The following is a 7,500-nucleotide window of genomic DNA, read 5'->3' on the forward strand; positions in this document are numbered from 1 at the left end:
CCTTTCCTTTCCTTTCCTTTCCTTTCCTTTCCTTTCCTTTCCTTTCCTTTCCTTTCCTTTCCTTTCCTTTCCTTTCCTTTCCTTTCCTTTCCTTTCTCTCATTCTCTCTCTCTTTCTCCCTCTCTCTTTCTCTCTTTTCTTTATTTCTTTCTCTTTTCCTTCCCTTTCCCTTCTCCCCTTCCCTGAACCTCCCAGAACTTCCCTTTCCTTTTTCCTTTCCCTTTTCCTTTCCTTTTTCCTTTCCTTTTTCCTTTCCTTTTTCTTTTCCTTCCCTTCTTCCTTTACCTTCCTTCCTCATTTCCATCTCTGACACTCATACAATTGAGTCATTTGGGTTAAACAGAAGTAGTCCTTGCTTTTGTTAAAGTGGTGTTGTGTAACAAATTCAGCTAACTGAAATTACCACAAAACCCATTCTTTGTGCACATACAAAATGGGAAGGACCACAGTGGAAACTGTTTGAAAAAATGCACACCTTATTTGTAAAATTGAGGTAGAAGCTGCGTTTAACAGATGATAAACTTCCACAATGAAACATTTTATGTTTGAGAAGTCTGAAGGTGAAGGCAATGCACAGAATAAAGTTTTTCTCTAGTTATAAAGCAGTCTGCTTTTAAATAAGAGGAGTTTCTCAGCATTACTGCATGCATTCAGGTCCAGCTTTTATTTGTGCTGGACCAGCTTTTCCACCACAAAGGCCATCAAAATTCACAGAATATGGGCAGGCACCCCTTTAGAGATCCCTGTGCCTTGCCAGGGAATATTCCAGCACTGGGGAGGGTCATTCCTGTGCCTGCCTGGGGTTCCAGACCCCAGTGGAGCTGGACTGGTGGGTGCAGCAGGATTCACTGCTGAGACATGGAGCTTTGACAATGCCTCCTGAGATCCAGGCCTGTGGTAGTGTTTGATGGTCCCAGGATGAGGGAAGAGATGAGAATCTTGACTCCATGTTTCAGAAGGCTGATTTATTATTTTATGATGTTATATTATATTAAAAGAAAATTATATACTAAAACTATACTATATAGTTTAGTATATATACTATAAAGAAAGAGAAAGGATTTCATCGGAAGACTAGAAAAGAATGATAATAAAATCTTGTGACTGACCAGAGAGTGTGACACAGGTGGCTGTGATTGGCCATTAATTAAAATCAATTCACATGCTAGGTAAACAAGTCTCCAAATGCAGAGCAGCAAAACATGGAGAAGGTGAAGCTTCCCAGCTTCTCGGGAGAAAAGATCCTAGTGAAAGGATTTTTCAGAAAATATGTCTGAGACCCAAGCCTGCTTTGCTGTCAGGGAAAGCTGTGGATTTTCCTTTATTCCAAACATTTAACCTCACCCTGGGTGACTCTCGCATGCGCTCTGAGCCTGATCTTTCTCAGGTTTCTGTGCTTGAGATGACCCCCAGGTGTCAGAAAGTCTCTTTTTCCCAGCCAGACCGAAGAAGAAGAAGCCGAGATGTATCAGTTCTGCCTTTCAAGGTTGTTTATTGTTTTTTATTTATAACATTCTTCCTCTGACCCGCCCAGGTCTGTCTGGCAGGTCGGGTTGTGGCACACTCACCACCCTCAGGGCAGTGTTATATTTTTATACTAAAAACTACGTGTACTTTATTGGCCATAACTTCCCAATACCTATCACCAATGTTAGACAGTGAGCTTCTACTCTAAACCAAACCAAAAGTGCCACCATCCCAGCAGAAGATGGAGGCCATGAAGAAACAGGAGGAAGGACAGGACAGGCCCAGATTCCTCCATCTTGCCTCCTGAACCTCCATTCCAAAAACCCCAAAATTCTCCATTTTCACCCTGTGACAAAGTCACTAACATTCTACTCAAACCCTTGTGGCTTGTAACAAAGTTGGTAATTGTTGTTTCCATGGGTTACAATCGAAGGCACGGGTGTCTGACTCCGTGCCAAGGCCTCTGAGGCCCTTGCCAGAGTCTCAAATCACCCAGAGGAATGTTCTGGGCCCTGACAGTCACGGCCTCAACTCCTGACTGCTCTTCTGTGGCTGGTGTGATGCCAAAGAGAGCTGAAACAGACAGAAAAAAAAAAAAAAAAAAAAAAAAAAAAGGAAGGATAGAGGTGTAGGAAATGCCCATGTGCAACACGTGCAGCTGAACTGAGAGCCTCACAGGCTCCAGCTGCATCCCCACTGCAGGCCTCTGCTCCTTCCATCCCAATGTCACAGGGGACTGGGGTCCCCCCTCTTAGGCTCCTTTCGGGTGCTCTCCTTCCCCTTTAGAAAGGCCTTGCCTGTGCTCTTCCAGCTTTAATTTCCAATTATTCTCCCCGTGTAGCATTCTCACCATGTGCTAATGAGCTGTTTCACTGCAGGCTTAAGCAGACATTTCCATCCTGTGTGTACCCCATGTGGCCATTTCTGTGCACATTACTTTGACAAATGGGCAATTAATAAAAACCCCACTATCCTAAAACCAGCACTGCTGCCTCTTCTTCCTTCCCTGCCTTCTCTTGAGGATTTTTTTTTGTGTTTTTAGCCACTTTCAGGTCTCAGCACTGCATGAGAACCTTAAATTGATCCAAAGTACAGGATGGATTCACAGACCTGAGACCATATGAAGCAGTTCACAAGTATCTGTACTTTGAAATGCTTGGCCATTTGAATACCACACAATCAGCACTGGAATATTATTAATATTGTTAATATATTATATTATATTATATTATATTATATTATATTATATTATATTATATTATATTATATTATATTATAATATTATATTATATTATATTATATTATATTATATTATATTATATTATATTATATTATATTATATTATATTATATTAGTAGTACTAGAATATTATTACTATACTATATTATATGTTATTATATTAATATTATTCATCTCATATCCTAGTTATTATAGGCTATGATGACAAACTGGAAAGCAGAAAAAAAGGACTTAGACTTTAAATCCTTAAAAGTTAAATAAAAGTTAAATAACAATTTAAAGGTAGCTTTAAATTGAGTGGGACTGCTCAACCTCAGGCTGCTCTTTCAGATATCTTATTGTGCCAATTCACTGCAAAATGAGAGACTTTATCAAACTGCCCCCTCTTCCCACCACGAGATGAAGGAGAAGGTTGGGGACATCATTGTGTCTCTGCTCATATTTTCTGTGGTCCTATGGAATCTATTCTATATATATATAGTAAATATATATTTTCCCATATTTATATATTTATATTTATATTTATATTTATATTTATATTTATATTTATATTTATATTTATATTTAAAAATGTTTACTATTTATGTTTAATACAAAATATACAATATATACTATGCAATATAGTATATAATATATCATATATCATATATCATATATAATATATATCTTATATTATATATCATATATTAGATATAATATATAATATATTGGATATTAGATATATTAGATATTAGATAGATAAAAAATATATGTATACATACACATGTATATATATATGTATATATGTGTGTATATATATATATATATATATATATACACATTTAGAATAGATTCCATATATATATGTGTGTATATATATATATGTATATGGAATCTATATACACTATATATAGATATATGTGTGTTTATATATATATATATATTTATATATATTTTATATATATATATATATATATATATATATATATATATATATATAAAAATTCTAGTGCTGCACCTAGGGTGAGTGGCACTTCCAGACTCTAGAATTGGACCTGCATGAAGGAAATTGGCATCATCTCTTTGAATTTCTTCCAGCATTTATTGCTATCCTGACCCAGAGGACCAGGCCAGGGAGAAGCAGGACTGGATGGGGAGGTGCAGCAGGAATTCCCAAAAGAATCCCTGTGCAATCCTCAAACCCCCCAGAGCACCCCTGAGCTGGCTGGGGATGGGAACCACCATCATATTGTGTCGGTCAATTTTATTTGAAGAGGCAAGGATGTTTTACAGACACCCAGGGACACATTTGCAAGCACTTGGTGGGATTTTAGCTACATCAACATCAATGGGGCTGAAGCAGCCAAATCCACATGAGCTGTCGTGAAAATGCACCCCTGAGGGCTCAGAAACAACACCAGCCGCTTTTTCCCCCAGGACTTTTGCTCCCATGATCCACGAAGAGAGCAAAGCACAATTTGAGGCTCATTAAACCCTTTCACAGCACACCAGCCAGGAGACCAGCTGGGTGATGGTTGATTCTCCCTGTCCAGAATGAGGATCCAGGGCAGCATGCTGTGGTGAACCTTCCTCCTGCATCCAAATTTTGTTCTGAGGTTTTTTTTGTGGTTTTTTAAAATTATTTTCATTTTGGTTTTGGGTTTGGGTTTTTTGTTTGTTTCTACTCCTCCTCCCATATAAAAAGATACACTAATTATTTCAAAACCCTGGATGATTTTAAAGCACTTGCACCTTTCTCTGGAGAAATATGTTTAATGAGCCTTTTTAGCCTGGTGTCTGGCTGTTCCAGGGATTGGCAAATCTATCATTTCCTTGCCTTCTTTCCTCAATCTGAGCATCGTTTGGTGGGCCGTGTAAAAGTCTCAATCCTGATTTCTACTGACACAGAAAAACCTCAATTAAGCATGAAGTTTCCTCATAAAACATGTGTCTCCTTCTCTTTTCTGGATATTTATTGCCTTGAACACATTTATTATCCTGCAGGGAGTACGAATCCTAAACTAGCACATGAGGCCAACCCAAGAGGTAGACAAGGTCTCCAAAATAAAGAAGAAAAAATAAAAGATAAAATTATGACTTTTCCCCTGGTTTCCAGTTGCTGCTACTTCTGCTTACAACAGCTGGAAACAGAAGTTCACCATTCAAGCAAGGAGTTAACATTTGTTCTTGCTTCATGTCAGACCTTTCTTATGGAGGAGCATCTGTCTGTTTGCTGTTCCATGCCAATTCCCGCTGGGATAACTTGATATCAGGTAATTCTGGAGTGTAATAGCTGTGTTTAGCTTCAGGGAATTGGGTTTAAAAGTTCACCCACAAATTAACTACTACCCAGTGTAGTATTCTTGGTTATCTCAATGCCTATTGTGCATTGTCACTAGTGAAAAAACATATGTTGTTTGGGCTGTAATCCATAGAATTGGGGACTGCAGCAAGTGATCTGAGTTTTCTAAACAGCTGGGATTTATAAAACTGTTGTAAGCCATTCTTTCTCTTTGGGAACCTGCTGGTAAGAGGGTATACATTGGGACCTAGAGCTCAGGTTTGGAACAAGTCCATGAGAAGGGAACAAAAAAAAAAAGAAAAGGAAAAAAAAAGGCATTTCCATCTGCATCTGCCTGGTCATGATCCAGATTTTAATGAATAGCCATCCATAATATGAAAAGCCCCATTGCCAGAGCTGGCAGGCAGGGTGGAATTGCCTGGTGGTGCCTCTGGCTCCGGTGCTGAGTCAGTCTGGGCGTGATGGGCAGGAGTCAGAGCACAGCTGTGCCCTGGGACAGAGCACATCTGGCTCCTGCCAGCATCTGGATGGGGAAGGGCTTCCTATTTGGGAATGGAAAACCTTGAGGGGTTGAGACTTGAATTAATGGTTGTGAGAGGAATAGTGGATTTGTCTTTACAAAGACTGAGAACTGCTTGTGCTGCTGTAAAAATTGATAACAACGATGTTATTTTTGTCTAGCAGAAGTCATTCTAATTTTTGTATTTGTAATTAATTGTATTTGTATTTGTATTAATTGTATTTGTATTTGCATTAATTGCAATTCATATTTGTAACTAATTTTGTTAAGATTTGCGAGTGTGATTTTTTATGCCTGGCCCCAGAGAAATCCCACCTGTTGATTAAAACCAATTACACAATGTATCAAAGACTATCACCTACCCCTATTGGAATGGACCTTACATCAGTAAAACAATTAATTAAGCACCAAGACCTACTAAGAATCTTGAAAAAAAAAAAAAAAAAACAAGAAAGCAAAAAGAAAACCCTAATTACTGTCCAACATGATACAAAAGAAACAACCAGAATTCTGCAAAGAATAAAACAAAGAAGCTGTGGGTCTTCTGGTAGATAAAACCAGCACTGGGAGATAAAAGAAGCAATGGGAAGGATTCCACTGATTGATGAATGGAAAAAGAGATTTGCTTTTACAAATAAACATTAGGTTGGCTGAGAAAGGAAATTGGACATTGAAAGGTGAAAGAAACAATGAGAAAGAAAAACCTCTAAATTCTAGAAGAATTAAAAATGAAAAGGGAGGGTTGTACATTAGAGGGAAATCTTTGGGATCAGGTGTTCTGGGAAGTCTGAACCTCTCAAGTGCCTCAGAAATGGGGAAAGAGAGAAGGGAAATGTGGCTGGGAAATTGGGTTAAAAAGGAGCCTGAGTCCTCCAAAAATGTGAGAGACCCAGGGGATGCCCAATGGCCTCTCCCTTTACTGGAATAAAGTCAAAGGACTCCTGTGTCTCCTTTTTGGACATAAACCTCTGCTGTTTGTGGATTGATTTTCCTAACAGTTGGGAGATTCACTCTTTATGTGTTCAATCAGATGGAGGTTTTTTTTTTATTTTTGTGAAAAACAACCTCAAATGGCTTCTTTTATGGCTTGTCACCCCTGTCCTGGACAGAGCCCATGGGCAGGATGTGTGACTGGCAGCACAGCCAGAACCAGAGGCAGCGAAGCCACCTTGCTCTCATCACTTCTCTCCTTGTTTTGTACCCACTGGCTGTGGCACAGTTAATGCTGCCCTTCCCGGCTTTTTGTTGCTTTGTTTTGGCTCCTTGTGTCAGGCTGCCAACGCCAAGAGATGCAGCTCAGGGCAGGGGCAGGGCTGGAGAGGAGCTGGGGCTGTGCCAGGCTGGTTTGTGGCCGCTGCAGGGCAGGGGGGCCCATGGGTGACTCTGGCTGTGTCACACACCCCTTGCCACCCATGTGGGCTGGGCTGAGGGGCAGCGATCCAGCCGTGGAGTGCTCAGACAGCAACTCAGAGTGATGCCTCAGGTTTTAGCTTCTGTAATTTTCAGGTTCTGTGCTACTTTAGTGTGTGAGTTTCGTATCAGGGGATGGTGAGCTCTGTGCACAGAGCAGGGAGACAAAACAATTCCTGCTCTAGCTGGGGAACAAATGATCCCAATCTCAGCCCCAGAGCACAAACACCGTGGGCTGGAGAGGGAAAAACAAGCAGGGTGGGACTGCAGGGGCTGAAGCTGGAATGGGACAATGAACTGCAAGGTGCAAATGGAGCAGAGCTGATCCCAGGGACAGAGCCCGTGCCCGCTCGTGCATTTTGGGGCCATTTTGGTTCATCTTGGGTGCAGCCCTGGCTGGGCTCTGGTGCTGCCCAAGGTGCATCCATGGAGGAGATCCTTTGAATAAATCCCTGCTTTATTCTGTAATTCTGTCTGGCTTCTGTTCTAGCCCAGCCTTCCCAAGGCATCAAGTGGACACAACTCAGCTCTGGGCTGCTCCTCAAAGCAGGTCTGCTCTGAAAGCTGCCTGGGAAAACCTGCC

The sequence above is a fragment of the Ammospiza caudacuta genome, chromosome Z (genome assembly GCF_027887145.1).
Source record: "Ammospiza caudacuta isolate bAmmCau1 chromosome Z, bAmmCau1.pri, whole genome shotgun sequence".
NCBI classification, from domain to species: domain Eukaryota; kingdom Metazoa; phylum Chordata; class Aves; order Passeriformes; family Passerellidae; genus Ammospiza; species Ammospiza caudacuta.